Raw genomic sequence first — 15,707 nt, 5'->3', positions numbered from 1 at the left:
TTACCAACGTTGGGAAGCTTGGACCCTTATTTCTTTGAGTACTTTATCAATTCCATCTCATTTTTCTTCTTTGGGATTCTGATTACTTATGTATTAGATCTGTTGTTAGATAACATTCCACAGATCCCTGAAGGATTTTTCTTTTTTTTCTATTCTACTTTCTCTGTTGTTCAGATTGGTTAATTTTTATTGTTTTATCATCCCATTTTCTGATTTTTCGGTCTGTCCCTCCACTTGATTGTTGAGTTTATCAACTGAACTTTATATTTTGGTTATTATATTTTTTATTTCTCTTATTTCCATTTGATTCTTCTATGTATATCCTGTCACATTTCTGTGACTTTTTATTTTCTTCATTAGGTTTGTATTTTTTTGTTTCCAGATTGTTTGTATTTGCCGTCAAAGCATTTTTGTCATGGCTACTTTGAAATACCTGACAATAATTCTAACGTCTCTTTCATTTTGGTGTTGTCACCTGTTGATTGTGTTTTTCCATTAAGTTTGAGACCTTTTTGGTTCTTAGTATTATGATTATTTAATTAAAACTTGGACATTTAATATGATATGACATTCTGGATCTTCTTTAAAACTTCTGTTTTAATTGGTTTTCTCTGACACCACCTGGCAGGGAATGGGGTGGCCCTGCCTCATTATTGTCGGGTGTAGGTAGAAATCCAGATTCCCCATGCAGTCTCCATTGTCCCCAGTGAGGTATTCCTGGATAATGCTGTGGTGGGAGTTCTAGTTCCCACATGTTGTCCACAGACACAACTGTGGGGTGGCCTTGTTAACACTAAGAAACGGTGAAAGTCCTAGCTCTCCACTAGCCTCCTCTGACACTAGCCCAGCAGAGAGGAGAAGGAGTGTCTTGTTACTTCCCACTGGGGGTATGAGTTCAGGCTTCACACATGATCCCCACTGATACCACCTGGCCTTCATTACTGGCTAGTGGGAATGAAAGTCCTGATCACTACTTGGCCTTTTCTGACAAGAAAAGTTCCTCATTTGAACTATGTTGGTATGGGTGGGAGTGGAGCCATAGTTTTTTCTATGGTATGTAGCTGGAATAGAGTGGTTATTATCTAAGAAGTTTCTGTCTTGCTAGGCTTCTCCTATCCTGTTATTTTGGCCGGCGAGAGCAGGCTTATCTTGAGGCTTTCCTGTTGATGTTTCTGGGTTGCTAGATTCTTCAGCTCCAAGTCAGGGATATATGAGGCAAAAAGGAAAACCAAGGCTCTCACCACTGTGTCACATAAATTTGAATGCTTTTTATTTCTTTTTCTCATCTAGTGCGGTGGCTAGGACTTCCAGTACTATGGTGAATAAAAGTGGTGAGAGTGGGCATCCTTGTCTTGTTCCTGATCTTAGAGGAACAACTTTCACCATTTCATAATTGAGTATGATGTTAGCTCTTCGCTTGTCATTTATGGCTGTTATTATGTTGAGGTATGTTTCCCGCCATACCCAGTTTGTTGAGAGTTTTTATCATGAATGGATGTTGAATTTTGTCAAACGCTCTTTCTGATCTATTGAGATGATCATGGTTTGCGTTCTCTGTTTGTTTACATTTATCACATTGATTGCTTTATAGATATTGGATCATGAACTGCATCACCGATCAGCCATCCTGATAGGACAGTGGAATGACCTGTTGACATTCCAGGTAAGGTGCCGTATGGCACAGCACCTTGTGGGGTCAGGTCTCCATCCTCCAACACATGGTTTATACACTGAGTTAATGGTGCACGTGTAGTGCTGTTTTTTTCTAGTAGCTGGAGCCAGAGGCAGAGTGAGCATTCTTCTGAGCTGGGCTGCACATCATTTAGAACCATGCTATTAAACTGTACTCTGTTATTCTGACTTTCTTTTAAAAAGATAACATTATCTACAACATTGAATAAGACTCAAGTTAGAAAGCAAGTTCTGACATTAATTGATTGTGAACGTTCAAGGCTTTTCTCCCTGATAATCTATTACTTGTTTGTTCTCTCATTAAAGGGATCATTAAAGCCTTCCTTCCAGAATATTAGAATAAAGTTAAGTATAGAATAGAATGAGCTTTCCCCCCTCCATCATTATGACTAAAGCTCAGAAGTACCAAGACTCTACAGAAATGACTTGGAGATTTTGGGGTTTGTACTGTATTAAATCTTGATATCCAGTAACAGAACATCTAGCTCAGTGGTTCTCAGTGAGGCAGTACTCATAATAAGCAGTATTATGAAAGACATTTCATTATCAAAATGATAGGAAGGGGACATCATTGGCATTAAGTGATGAGGACCAAGAATATCATACATCCTTATTTCTTGATATAGGCCTGTATTGCTATAAACGTTCCTCTTAGAACTGCTTTTGCCGAATCTCTTAGATTTTAACATTGTCTTTCCATTTTCATTTGTCTCAAGGTATTATTTTTATTTCCTCTTTGATGTCTTTGTTGACCCACTGGTTGTTTAGTAGCATATTGTTTAGCCTTTATGTGTTTGTATTTTTTCCAGTTTTTTTTCTCGTAATTGATTTTTAGTTTCATATCATTGTGGTCAGAAAAGATGATTCAACTTTCTTGAATTTATCGAGACATTGAGACATTTTTATTTTGTAAGTGGAGTGTTAAAGTTTCCTACTCTGGTTGTATTACTGTCGATTTCTCCTTTTATATCTCTTAATGTTTGTTTTATATATTTAGGTGCCCAATGATGGGTGCATAGATATTTACAATTTTTATGTTCCTTGTTTGATATCTTTATCACGATGAAACCTCCATCTTTGTCTTGTCACGGTCTTTGTTTTACAGTGTATTTTGTCTAAATCAGTATTGCTACCCCAGCTTTCTTTTTGTTTCCAATTGCGTGTAGTATCTTTTTCCATCCTTCACTTTTCAGTCTGTTTTTATCTTTCGGTCTGAAATTAGTCTCTTACAGGCAGGATATAGATGGGTGTGTGTTTTCTGTATCGTTCGGACACGCTGCATCGATGTTTGGAGCATTTAGCTCATGTATATGTGAAGTAATTACTGATAGGTATGTACTTATTGCCATTTTGTTAATTGTTTTCTGGTTGTTTTGTAGTTCCTCTTCTCTCGCTGTCCTCCTTTGTAATTTGATGACTTTCTTTATTGTTATGCTTCATTCTTTTCTGTTTATTTTTTGTGTATCTAGTATAGGTTTTTGTTTGTGGTTACCATGGGGTTCATATGTAACATCTTATATATATAGCAGTTTATATTAAGTTGATGGTCACTTCATTGAACACATTCTAAAAGCATTGTTTTTTTTATTCCCCACCCCATTTTGTTTTGATGTCATATTTTACATACTTTTGATTTAGTGTATCCCTTACCTCATTATTGTATACGTAGTTCATTTTACTCCTTTTGTCTTTTCATCCTCAGAGTAGCTTCATAAGTGGTTGATTCATTTACCTTTACTGTAGATTTGCTTTTACCAGTGAGATCTTTTTCTTTCAAAATTTTCTTATTTCTACTTATGGCCTTTTTTTTCCCCACTTAGAGAAGTCCCTTTAACATTTCTAGAAAGTTCCGTGTAGTGGTGATGAACTCCTTTACCTCTTATTTTGTTGGGAGAACTCTATATCTCTCTTTGAATGCTGAATGATAATCTTGCCAAGAACAGTACTCTTGGTTGTAGGTTTTTTTCCTTTCAGCATTTTGAGTATATCGCGCCAGTCCCTTCAGCCCTATAAACTGTCTGCTGAAAATCAGCTGATAGCCTTATAGACGTTGCATTATATGGCTGTTTCTGAGATTCTCTTTAATCTTTGACATTTTAGTTATTTGTGTCTTGGTGTGGACTTCTTTGTTTTCATCTTGTTTGGGACTCTCTGTTCTTCCTGGACTTGGATATCTGTTTCCTTTCTTAGGTTACGGAGGTTTTCAGCTATTATTTCTTCAAATACGTTTTCTGCCTCTTTCTTCTTCTTCTGGGACTCCCATAATGGGAACAATAGTCAGCTTGATGTTGTTCTAGAGGTCCCTTAACTATCCTTATTTTTTAGAAAGATTTATTTATTTATTTTTGAGAGAGAGAGAGAGTGTGTGAGCGGGGGGAGGGGCAGAGGGAGAAGTAGAGAAGCAGATTCCCTGCTGAGTACAGAGCCAGCTGTGGGGCTCAACCCCATGAACCTGAGATCACCACCTGAGCTGAAATCAAGAGCCAGTTGCTTAACCAACTGAGCCACCCAGACGCCCCAGCTATCCTCATTTTTAAAATTCTTTTTTCTTTCATCTTTCAGCTTGGCTGATTTCCATTACCCTGTCTTCCAGATTGCAGATCCATTCTTCTGTATTGTCTAATCCGTTTTTGAGTCCCTGTAGTATATTTTTATTTCAGTTATTGTATTCTCCAGCTCTGATTGGTTCTTTTTACATTTTTTATCTCTTTGTGGAATCCATTTTTATATTCTCCTCCTGAGTTTAGAGAGCATCTTTATTACTTTGAACTCCTTTTCAGGTTTATTGCTTATCTCTGTTTCATTTCATTCTTTTTCTGAGGTTTTGTCTGTTCTTTTATTTGGAACACATTCCTCTGTCTCCTCATTTGGCTGATTCCATGTGTTTGCTTCTATGTGTTAAGTAGGCCAGCTATATCTCCTGGTCTTGAGTGAGTGGCCATATGTGGAAATTACCCTGTGGGGCCGAGAAGCATAGTCTCCTCTGGTCACTAGAACAAGGCCCTCCAGGGACATCCTCTGCCTCTGTGTGCAGGCTGTATGTGCCCTCCTGTTGTGGAAGGGCCTCTACTGCTGCAGGTGTGCTGGTGTGTGGGGCTGGCCCCAGCCTGCCTGGCTGTGATGCTCACCCATGACTGTTACGGGCACAGTGGTGTGCACAACTTGCTCCCCCACCCTTCTCCAGGGCAAGACCCGTTTTGGAGTGGCGTGTGTCCAGTTGAGGCTATCTGCTGTGTGTGGCAGGATGAGAGCCGACTTCAGAGGGTGCTGGTCCCACACTCCCACTGAGTGTGGCAGGTTCAGAGTCACTTTGGGAGGGCATGTACAGGAGTGGGCGGGTTGGGCTTGGCAGATCTGCAGAGGAATTCCAGGGCAGGGTGAGCGGTGGTGCTAGCAGGGTAGATGGAGAGGATCAGAACTAGTACCTGCCAGCACTGGGTCAGCTAGGCAGAATGCAGTCAAGAAAAATGGCACCTGCCGGTGTTTCTAATCCTGGACAAAGTTTCTACAGATTTCTGCCCCTTTGGCACATGCTGTAAAATTAGTCAATAGATTCCCTTCAGCTCAAGCACTTTGCAAACCGCTGTCTTCATACTGAGTCTCAAAGCAAGTGAGTTTGTGCATGGGCCCTGTAAGAGCGGAGTCTCAGTTTTCTTTAGTCCTCCAGCTCTCCCAGAGTTAAGCCTCACTGATTTTCAAAGCCAAATGTTCTGTGGGGCTGGTCTTCTCAGCGAAGGTCCCCAGGGCTTGAAACATCCCACTTGTGGATTGTCGTGCTGGGGATGTGGGTCCCAACCAAACCCTGTCTCTGCCCTTCCTACCTGTCTCAATGGGTCTTTTTCTTTGTATCTTTAACTGTGGAAAAAGTGTTCTGCTCCCTTCATGTTGTTCTTAGAGATAGCTCCTCTGTATGGAGTTGCAGCCTTGGTGCGTGTGGGAGGAGGTGAACTCAAGGTCTTCCTGCTTCACTCTCTGATCAGGATCTTCGCTTTGCCTTTTTACAGTCTGACCATGATATGTCCAGAGGAGGATCTCTGAGTTAATCTTACTTAGAACTTACTGAGCTTCTTGGACTTTTTTCATCGGGTTTGGAACGTTGGAATATTCTCTCTGCCCCTCTCTCTTGCTGCAATCCTTCTGAGTCCCCTTTTGTACACAGGGGGACGCTTGATTATATTTCACACGGCTCGGAAGCTCTGTTTATTTTCTCTTTTTTCTGTCTGTTCCCCAGACTGGATAATCTCAGCTGACCTTCCCGTTTGCTGGTTCCTTCTGCTGTCAGCTCAAGTCTGCTGTTGACATCTTCTTGTAAATTTTTCACCTCAGCTGTTGTACTTTTTGTACTCTGTAAATTTCCATTTTGTTCTTTTTTTATATGATTTTATGGTTTCTGTCTCTTTAGTGGTCTTCTCTATTTGGTGAGATACTGTTCTGTAGTTCTTTAGATGTAGTTTTCTTTAGTTCTCTGAACATATCTATGATAGTTTATTTAAAGTTGTTGCCTGTTAAATTCAATTTCTGGGCTTTGTCGGAGACAGTTTCTACTGATTGCCTTTTGCATGTGTGTGGGAGAGGGGGGCATATGTGTATATTGTAATTTTTTATTGTTGAAAACTGGACATTTAAAATAACAAAATGTAGAAACTCTGGAAATCAGATTCCCCACAGCCCTCCACAGGGTTTGTTGTTGCTGTTTATTATTATTGTTGCTGCTTATTTATTTAGTGACTTCCCTTGACTAATTCTATAAACATCTGTATTTTTTTCTTGCACATGGCAAATGAAGTCTCTGTTCAGTTATGCTAATGTGCAGCAAATGATTGGACAGAGGTTTCCTTAAATACCTTGAGCCGTTAAGTCTCTGTCCTTTCCTGAGGGGGTCTGTGGGGGGGTATGTTATCCATGCTGTAGCATGCAGGTCTTAACTATGCTGTACTTGTCACTTCCCGCTTGCAGAGTCTCAAGGTCAGCCGGGGGGGGGGGAAGGTCACCTCGGGTCTTCCCTGAGCATGTGCACAGCCCTACACATAAATAGGTCCTTCTAGAATTCCAGCAGTGTCAGAGCTTTTCAAAGTCCCCTGTGAACATCTCATTTTCCAGTTTTTCCGTTTGAATTTTTGGGTAACCTCTTATTAGCCCCAAGTGGTATTGTTGCCTTAGGCAGCTGTGATGTTCAATAACTGCCACTACTTGTATTTTGCTAATGCCCTGGTGGTAGGGCTGTGCACACTGAGTAAGCCCTGAATCAAGTTAAACACAGACAAGATCCAAGAATAGAGCTTACGCAGGAGCTATCAGGCAGGTCAAAGAGTGACAATTGTCTGTGAATTAGGATTTAGGAGAGCTCCACTCCCATCCCGTGCCCTCTCCTGGGGCTGCTAGGCTGCTGGTTTTCACTGATGGTGCAGCTGTTGATTTTGAGTTACTGTGGAGCTGGGGCGAGGGTGATAGGAATGGGGTAAGTCCCAAAGCTTGCTATTTTTACCTACATTCAGCTGTTTTCCTTTAATAAACACTCCAACGATTGCAGTGCTTTGGTTAATATGAAATGTTCTAATGAAGTTGATTCAGAGCATTCTTGCCATTGTCTCATTGTGGATTTTCAGAGGTCCTTACCTCTATCGCTTCACTCCAGTGTTACTTTGACACTATTCACTCTATTCCATCTCTCACACTTCACAAGACTCAGGAGTTGATCTCCTTCTCTAGCTCACAAGAAATTAAGTGGGAATTAACTGCAACCTCGGTGCTCTAACTTAGGAACTCTCCATCTTCTTCCTGTCATCATAGAAGAGATGTCCTTACTCCCAAATCAAACCCAGCACTGCTCTGCTAAATTTTCCAGGGGCTTCCCATCTTACTCAGCAAATCCAAACCCCTTTCCATGGTCTAAGAAGAGTTCTAAAATATACTTACCACTCCCTCTTCGATCTTCAGCCACCCTCCCCTTGCTCACACTGCTCCAGCTCACTCGTCTTCTTGCTATCCCTTTAGCAGTGAAGAATGCTCCTACCTCAGGGCCTTTGTACTTGCTGTTTTCTTTGTTTTGCACACTTTGCCCTCAGTGTCCACATGGTTCACTTCCTTACTTCCTTCATAGATTTGTTCAAATTATCAGAGAAATCTTCTCCAAGAACGAATGATTCCATCATCTTTCATCTTATCAAGGTCTCTCTTTATTGGATATTTCCTCTTTCTTTCCTGTACCTTCAACTACAGATTTTAAATGCTACTTTCTTTTCTTAAGATAAACCTTTCCTTTGTCCACATTTTCCCTGCTAGTTACCCTTCTGTCTTTCTCCTCTACTTCATAGCTTAACTTTTGGAGGTGTTTATACTTTTTAAGATACTGTATGCTTCCACCTTCCACTCTCTCACCTTGCACTCACTTCTTAATCCTCTACAGCCAGACATTTGTGCCCAGCGCCTGTTCAGATTACTCGAGGTCACCAACAAGCTTCTTGCTGCCACATGCCGTGGATGGTTTTACAACCTAATGTGACTTGACCTTTTGCCAGCATTTGGTCCAACTGGCCACTCCCTCCTTTAAGTATTCACTTCAGAGGCGTGAGTGACATTGTACTCTCCTGGTCCTCCTTTCATTGCCGCTATCTCGCTGGGTCTCCTTTGCAATTCCTTCTCTTCTGTCTGTCCCTTAAATGTAACTCTCAAAATTCCATCCCAGGCTTACCTTTCTTGTCATTCTACATACTCCCTGGGTGACCCTCCATCCTTGGATTCCCACTTGCACGGTGACACCTCCCAGATCTACAACTCCAGCCTGGTTCTTTCCCCAGAGCTTCAGACCCATATATGCAGCTGTCACCTGGTCTCTATATAGATGCCTCACACTTAACATATTAAAACTTGAATACGGGGCGCCTGGGTGGCTCAGTCGTTAAGCGTCTGCCTCTGGCTCAGGGCGTGATCCCGGAGTCCTGGGATCGAGCCCCACATCAGGCTCCTCTGCTATGAGCCTGCTTCTTCCTCTCCCACTCCCCCTGCTTGTGTTCCCTCTCTCGCTGGCTGTCTCTCTCTCTGTCAAATAAATAAATAAAAATCTTTAAAAAAAAAAAAAAAAACTTGAATTCGTGTCCCCCAAGCACCTTCACTAGTCGCTGCTCTCTCCTTTACCACCTATACCCAACACCACCACCATCTGTTGATTCTAACTCCAGAATGGTGACCACCCTAGTTTAGGCCACTATCATCCCTCATTAGCATTATTTTTCCTCATTGCTTTTAAGATATTAAAATCATTAGCAGAGTTTATGAAGCCCAGCATGATACGACTCTTGCTTATATCTCTTTACTTTCATCCTGAGCCTCAGCCCTCAAAATCTGTGATCTAGTCATGCTGTACTTCTTCACTCTTCTCATTCCTGAACTGTAGAGCAGAGGTCCCTCGCCTCTGGCTAACTCTTCTGGTTGTTTTCAGGTCTTGACTTAACTTACCTTCTTCTGAGAAACCTTCCCCAACTCCTCACATCTAGATTACATGCTTGTATTATGTGCCATAGTATTATACAGGACTCTTATTAAGCCGACTCTAATTGGGCAAGGGACAAAAGAGAGAAGTGATGAATATATGGAACTGAAAACACACTGGGGCTACTTTATAAAAAGCCCCGAAGAATCCAGACGCTGCTCTTTAAAATAAAATGTTACCAACATCTATTCAGGTGGACTGGGGTGGCAGTGACTAAGGTCCACTAGCAGAGCATGGAAAAGAGACCTCAGATATTTGGCCAGAGTGAGAGTAACAAATTAGCAAGACTAGTGAAGGGACCAGGACCCCCGGTCAAGGACAAAAGGAGCAAATCAGAGAACTAATTGGGAGCTACACAGTCCCAGGCACTTAGCTTTTGATTTAAAAATCTGGGGCAAGTGTATCTTCCAGGTGTGCCCAAGGAGCTGGATCTCCACAAATCACAATAATAAAAATCAAACCACAGATTCTGTGCCCCGATTTGTCCTTATTTCTAGATCTCATAGTCAAATTAGGTCTAATAGGTCTTGTGCATGGAATGGTTATCACTGAGTGCCCAGCTGTCTCTGCCTCTTGCTGCTTGTAATGCATGCCTGACTGAAGAACCACACCTTAGTCAGAAAATGACTTTGTCCCTGCAGAAGGGACTCTGGCCACCATCGTACTAGATGGCTGGCTTCTAGACCATACACTACCCACTAAAGATGACTCCACTTAGAGATGACCTTAGCTTCACTTGACTTGGAGATCAGATATTAGAGATTATTATTAGGATGACAGAAAATCTATTCAAATCGAGTAAGAAATCTGGAATTAATTTGTACTAATTTACCTGTAGGGTGTGTGTGTGTGTGTGTGTGTGTGTTTGAGGAGGCTTGAAAGTACACGTTGACAAGAAACCAGCTTTTGGAAGTGATTCTCCCAACCAGTATATTTTATTTTAGACTGTTAAATTAACTTGATGAAAATATAAGACTGGGTGAAATATCAGATGACAAGAATAGAGGATATCATTTGTAGGAGTGTCAAAATTCACTGTCTACACAGACTCACTTGACTTAACAGAAACCCACACATCAGGGGTATAACAAAAAAATCTTTCTTTCATTGTGCTGCAGGCAAGCAGCCTGGAGAAATTCTTTTAAAAACTCCCAACTGTGAAGAAAGGTACTGTCATGTCATTTGAGTCCTTGCCACTCTGCTTTGTGCTTTGGCATTTCTCACCATCTTATTTCTAACTGCCTAAGCAGGTCTTTCATTCTATGTGGAAGAAGCGATGTTTCCCCAGCTTCATTTTACGGGACAAGCCAAATATATAATCAGAGACAGGCTCTGGAGAGCAGAGAATGGGTGTAGCAAGAATTTCCTCTTGGGTAACTGTACCCCAAATGCCTCTGTGTACATCAAAGTGCAGTCCCAGGACTGGCAGCATCAACCTCACCTGGGCACATGTTAGAAATGAAAATTCCCAGACACTCCCCCAGACCTACGGAATCAGACTTTCTGACACAGAGCCCAGAAATCCGTTCTGACAGGCTTTCCAGGTAATTCTGATGCTGCTACCATGGGGAACCACTCCCTTCACTAATCTCACGCACCCCAGATTGGGGGCAGAAAACAGGACCTATGCTTGTCCAATTAGAGTAAATGTCAGGAATTTACCAGAAGCTCCCAGAAGACTCCTGTTCTTCCAGCTGTCTTGGAGTCAGTTTCCTGCACAGCTGGCTTATAATCCCAAATGGAGAACCTGTCTGAGAATGAAGCCAACACATGGAGGAAAGCCCAGTGAGCTTGGCCAAGCCCTGTGCCTCAAGGCAGAGAGAACCAGGCCCTGATAATGCTGCTGGAGTCCAGACATCAAGTATGACTTCAAGCCAGTTCTACCATGAGCTATCCAGATACAAAAGTGGATTACCTTTTTACTGAAGCCAGTTTGGCCCAGGTATCTTGACACTTAAGACTGAAGGAATCCTAAAGGATACAATATGTAAATGATATTCTGTGCCAGTCAGCAAAGATAAGCACTTTTTAAGAGCCACTAAACTGATGAGAACTCACTCTTTGTAGAGAACCTTGTCTCCTGAATTATGAAAAAAAGTAAGGTCATTTGGACATTCTTAGCAACATGGCCTTTCTCTTCACTTTGAGATGAGGAGGTAACTTCTCTGGAAGACTACCTCACTTGCTGTGTCCTTGGTCCTTTACCTTCCCAACTCTCCCAGGACTTTGCTCCTTCGGTCACTCTTTTTTCTTTCTATAGCCTCTCTACATCTTAACTGCCATCAGTCTATAAATATGCCCACGTCTCTCATCCTAAAAAATTCCTCTCTTGACACTGAGCTTTCTTGTGGTATGGTCCAGCCACTGACTATAATTCTCATTCAGACCTTGCAAGTAAGCAATATAGATTTACTATTTTCATTGTCTCACCTCCCAGTGCACTTCAGTTTGACTTCTCCCTTTACCGCTTACCTGAAAATGTTTTCATTAAGATTACCAATGGCCACCCCATGCTGAATCCAATGGACATTGTCCTGACCTTTCTTGAGTTCTCTGCTGTATTTGACATCATTGTCATTCTTTCCTTCTTGATATTTTCTACTTTCTTGGTTTCTATGATACCACTTTCTTCTAATTCTCTTCACACATCTGCTGTTTCCGTGTATCTAGTAAAAGTTGGTGTAACCTGGGATTCTGTCCTTAGTACATTATTCCTCTCCTCTTATATCCTCTCCATGGTTGATGTCATCCATTCTCATGTTTCACCTAGCACCTATGTTCCATGGATTCAAGAATCTGGATATCCGTCCCAGATCTTTCTCTAGGCTTCAGACTCATACATCCAACTACCCACTGATTCTATAGTCTTCTTACATTCAACATATCCTCTTAATGTCGTTTGCCATAAGGGAAATGCAAATCAAAACCACAATGTGATAACTATCTCACACATGTTAGGATGGCTATTATCAAAAAAACCCCAAAAGAGACAAGTGTTGTGGATGTGTAGAATATGGAGAAATTGGAACCCTTTACATTGTTGGTGAGGATGAAAAATGGTACAGTTGTTATGGAAAGGAATGTGGAAGTTCCTCATAAAATTAAAAATAGAACTACCCTTGGACTTAGCAATTCTACTTCTGGATATTTATCCAAAGGAATTGAAATCAGAGTCTTGAAGAGATAGCTGCACACTCATGCTCATTGAAGCATTACTCACAGTAGCCAAGATGTGGACACAACCTAAATGTCCATTAATGGAATAATGAATTTTTGAAAATGTGGTACATACACACAATGGAATATTATTCAGCCTTAAAAAATGGAAATCCTAGAATAAGTGACAACATGGATGAACCTTGGAGACATTATGCTAAGTGAAATAAGCCAGTCACAGAAGGACAAATACTGCACAATTCTACTTCTATGAGGCATGTAAAATAGTCAAATTCATTGGGGCAAAGAATAGAATGGTGGTTTCCAGGGGCTGAGAGAGGTGAAAATAGGGAGTTGCTAACTGGTGGGTATGAAATTTCAGCTTTTATTCCAAAAAGTAGAAGAGGAAGGAAAACTTCCAAATTCATTCCATGAGGCTAGCATCACCCTGATACCAAAACTAGATAAAGACACTACAAAAAAAGAAAACTACAGACCAATATCTCTGATGAACGTAGATACAAGAATCCTCAACAAAATACTAGCAAATGGAATCAAACAATATAGTAAAAAAAGTCATTCACCACAATCAAGTGGGATTTATTCCTGGGATGCCAGGTGGTTCAATATTTGCAAATCAATCAGTGTGATACATTACATCAACAAGAGAAAGGATAAAAACCATTTGATCATTTCAAGAGATGCAGAAAAAGCATTTGACAAAATGCAACATCCATTTATGATAAAAGCCCTCAACGAAGTAGGCTTAGAGGCAAGATACCTCAACATGATAAAGGCCATCAATGAAAAACTCACAACTAACATCATACTCAATGGTGAAGAGTTGAGAGCTTTCCCCTTAGGATCAGGAACAAGACAAGAATATCCACTGTCACCACTTTAGCCACAGCAATCAAATAAGTCCTAACCACACAAATCAGACAAGGAAAAAGAAAGAAAAGGCATCCAAATTGGTAAGGAAGAAGGAAGACTCTCACTATTTGCAGATGACATCATACTATATACAGAAAACCCTAAACAGTCAATCAGTAAACTACTAGAACTGATAAATGAATTCAGTAAGGTCACAAGATACAAAATCAATGTATAGAAATCCATTGTATTTCTATACACTAATAAGTAGCAGAAAGACAAATTAAGAAAACAATCCCATTTACAATTATACCAAAAACAATAAAAATATCTAGGAATAAATTTGAACAAGAAGGTGAAAACCATATTGTACTCTGTGCAAACTGTACTCTGAAAACTGTATGACATTGATGAAAGAAATTGAAGATGACACAAACAAATGAAAGATATTCCATGTTCATGGGAAGAACAAATATTGCTAAAATGTCCATACTACCCAAAACTATTATGGATTTAATTCAATCTCTATCAAAATACCAACAGCATTTTTCACAGAACTAGAACAAATAATCCTAAAATTTTTTGGCCCCCCAAATAACCAAAGCAATCTTGAAGAAGAACCAAACTGAAGGTATCACAATCCCAGATTTCAAAATATACTACAAAGCCGCAGTAATCAAAATAGTATGGTACTAGCACAGAGACTGCTGGGAAGTTGGTGGAGTAGGAGGACCCTGGGCTCACCATATCTCCTGGGTACACCTAGATAATACTCACATCAGCATAAATAACCCAGAAGACGGTCTGAAGACTGGCAAAAGAGACCCTCCAGCTAAATGTAGACAAGAGGCACATAAAAGAAGGTAGGAAGGGTAGAGACACTGTTCGGTGCTAAATGGACTCATAGGGCCTTCCTCGGGAAGGAGGGAGCCAACCAGGACCTGGAGAGGAGAGACAAACAGACCCTCACATGAGGGGATCCCAAGCAGGGAAGACAAATCCCTATAACATTTGGCTTTGAAAACCAAAGGGGCAGAATTTTGAATTTCATGAGTTCTTAAAACCAGCAGGACTTAAAACCTGGAATTTTAAAAATCAGCAGCTTGGCTCTCAAGAAAGCTGGGAGGATGAGAGGAAGCCGAGTCCTTGCCCTTAAAGAGACAGCAGAACAAACAGCCTGCCGAGATACAGGGTAGAACTAGCAGTTTGAAAAATGCCTGGAGCATAGGGGAGAGAGCGTTGTTTACTCATCTCAGAGTATGTCCAGGAGGGACAGACTCTAGGAGCAAAGGAGCAGGCAGGTGCCACTTCCCTCCCTTGCTCGCTGGCCTAGATACCTGGCTACTTGTGGTAACCAGTGCCAAGACTTGCCACCTAACTTGCTTGCACAACTGCCTGCCCCCCCCCAAGCTGTGCTTCTATGAATCCACCCCTCCAGACAGGCTTGCTTCAGTTCTGGTGCTGCAGGGCCCTTCCCAAAGGGGATCACCGGCCCACAGACCTTGCTAACCCTACCCCTCCAGTCCCTGCGCATGTTGTAGACCTTCCCTCCAACAAATGCTCTTGGTCAGATCCCTTCAAGGCAGTACCACAAGCCTGGCAGAGTACAGGCAGCCTAGACAGGGGGCCAGTACTGCTCCAAAGTGAGTCTTGTCCTGGGGAGAGGGGAAGAAAACTACACACACCAGTCTGACTGTGGCCCCAGCAACAGGCTGGTGGCAGACAGCTGATCTGACTGCAGGCCCTGCCCACCAATAAAAGCTTCTCAGGGGACAGTGTAGGGAAAGTGCCCTGCAATTTGGTGCTATTTCATCTCTAGAAAATGCCTGGTCTTACTCAACTCAAGCCCAAGGCAGCCCCAGACTGGCCCACTAACACAGGGACCAGACCCTACCCACAACAGACAAAGAGAGCAATGTCAGATGACTGGACTGAAGGGAAACACAGCTCAGCCACAGCAGTAGGACACCCCCAAAGCACCATTTTCTGGTGAAAAGGAGACATTGCACCACAGGGTACTACAGGACCTATTCTTTATAAAGCCACTACATTCACGAGCAGGAGACATAGCTGACTTTCCTAACACATAGAAACAGACATAGCAATACACAAAATAAGGAGACAGAGGAATATGTCCTAAAGGACAGAATAGAACAAAATCATAGTAAGAGTCCTAAGCAAATAGAGATAAGTAATATGCCTGATAGAATTTAAAGTAATGGTCATAAAGATACTCACTAGACTTGAGAAAAGAATGGAGGACCTCAGTGAGACCCTCACCAAAGTGATAGAAAACATAAAAAAGAACCAATCAGAGATGATGAACTCAATAAATGAAATTAAAAATAGACTACCTGGAATAAATAGTAAACAAGAGGAAGCAGAATGATGATCAGTGACCTGGAGGATGGCGTAATAGAGAGTAATCAAGCTGAGCAGGTGAGAGAGAAAAAAAAATAATGCAAAATGAGAATAGACCTAGAGAACTCTTGGCACC

General features: G+C 41.5%; 1 long non-coding RNA gene across 3 annotated transcripts in view; it reads left to right on the top strand.

Moving 5' to 3' along the window:
• The window catches only part of LOC113244256 (uncharacterized), a 73,722-nt gene that overhangs the window by 31,690 nt on the left and 26,325 nt on the right, over positions 1-15,707 (top strand). For 2 of the 3 annotated variants that reach the window (XR_006408150.3, XR_003312337.4), the window contains exon 3: positions 1,592-1,663. This is a non-coding gene — a long non-coding RNA (uncharacterized LOC113244256). Of the gene's footprint in view, positions 1-710; positions 1,447-1,591; positions 1,664-15,707 lie in introns of those variants that run through there. The other variant, XR_006408152.3, reaches the window with a different exon arrangement.

The sequence above is a fragment of the Ursus arctos genome, unplaced genomic scaffold, assembly GCF_023065955.2.
Source record: "Ursus arctos isolate Adak ecotype North America unplaced genomic scaffold, UrsArc2.0 scaffold_30, whole genome shotgun sequence".
Classification (NCBI taxonomy): domain Eukaryota; kingdom Metazoa; phylum Chordata; class Mammalia; order Carnivora; family Ursidae; genus Ursus; species Ursus arctos.
Note: the sequence above shows the minus strand (reverse complement) of the source record. Positions and strands in the feature narration are given on the sequence as shown.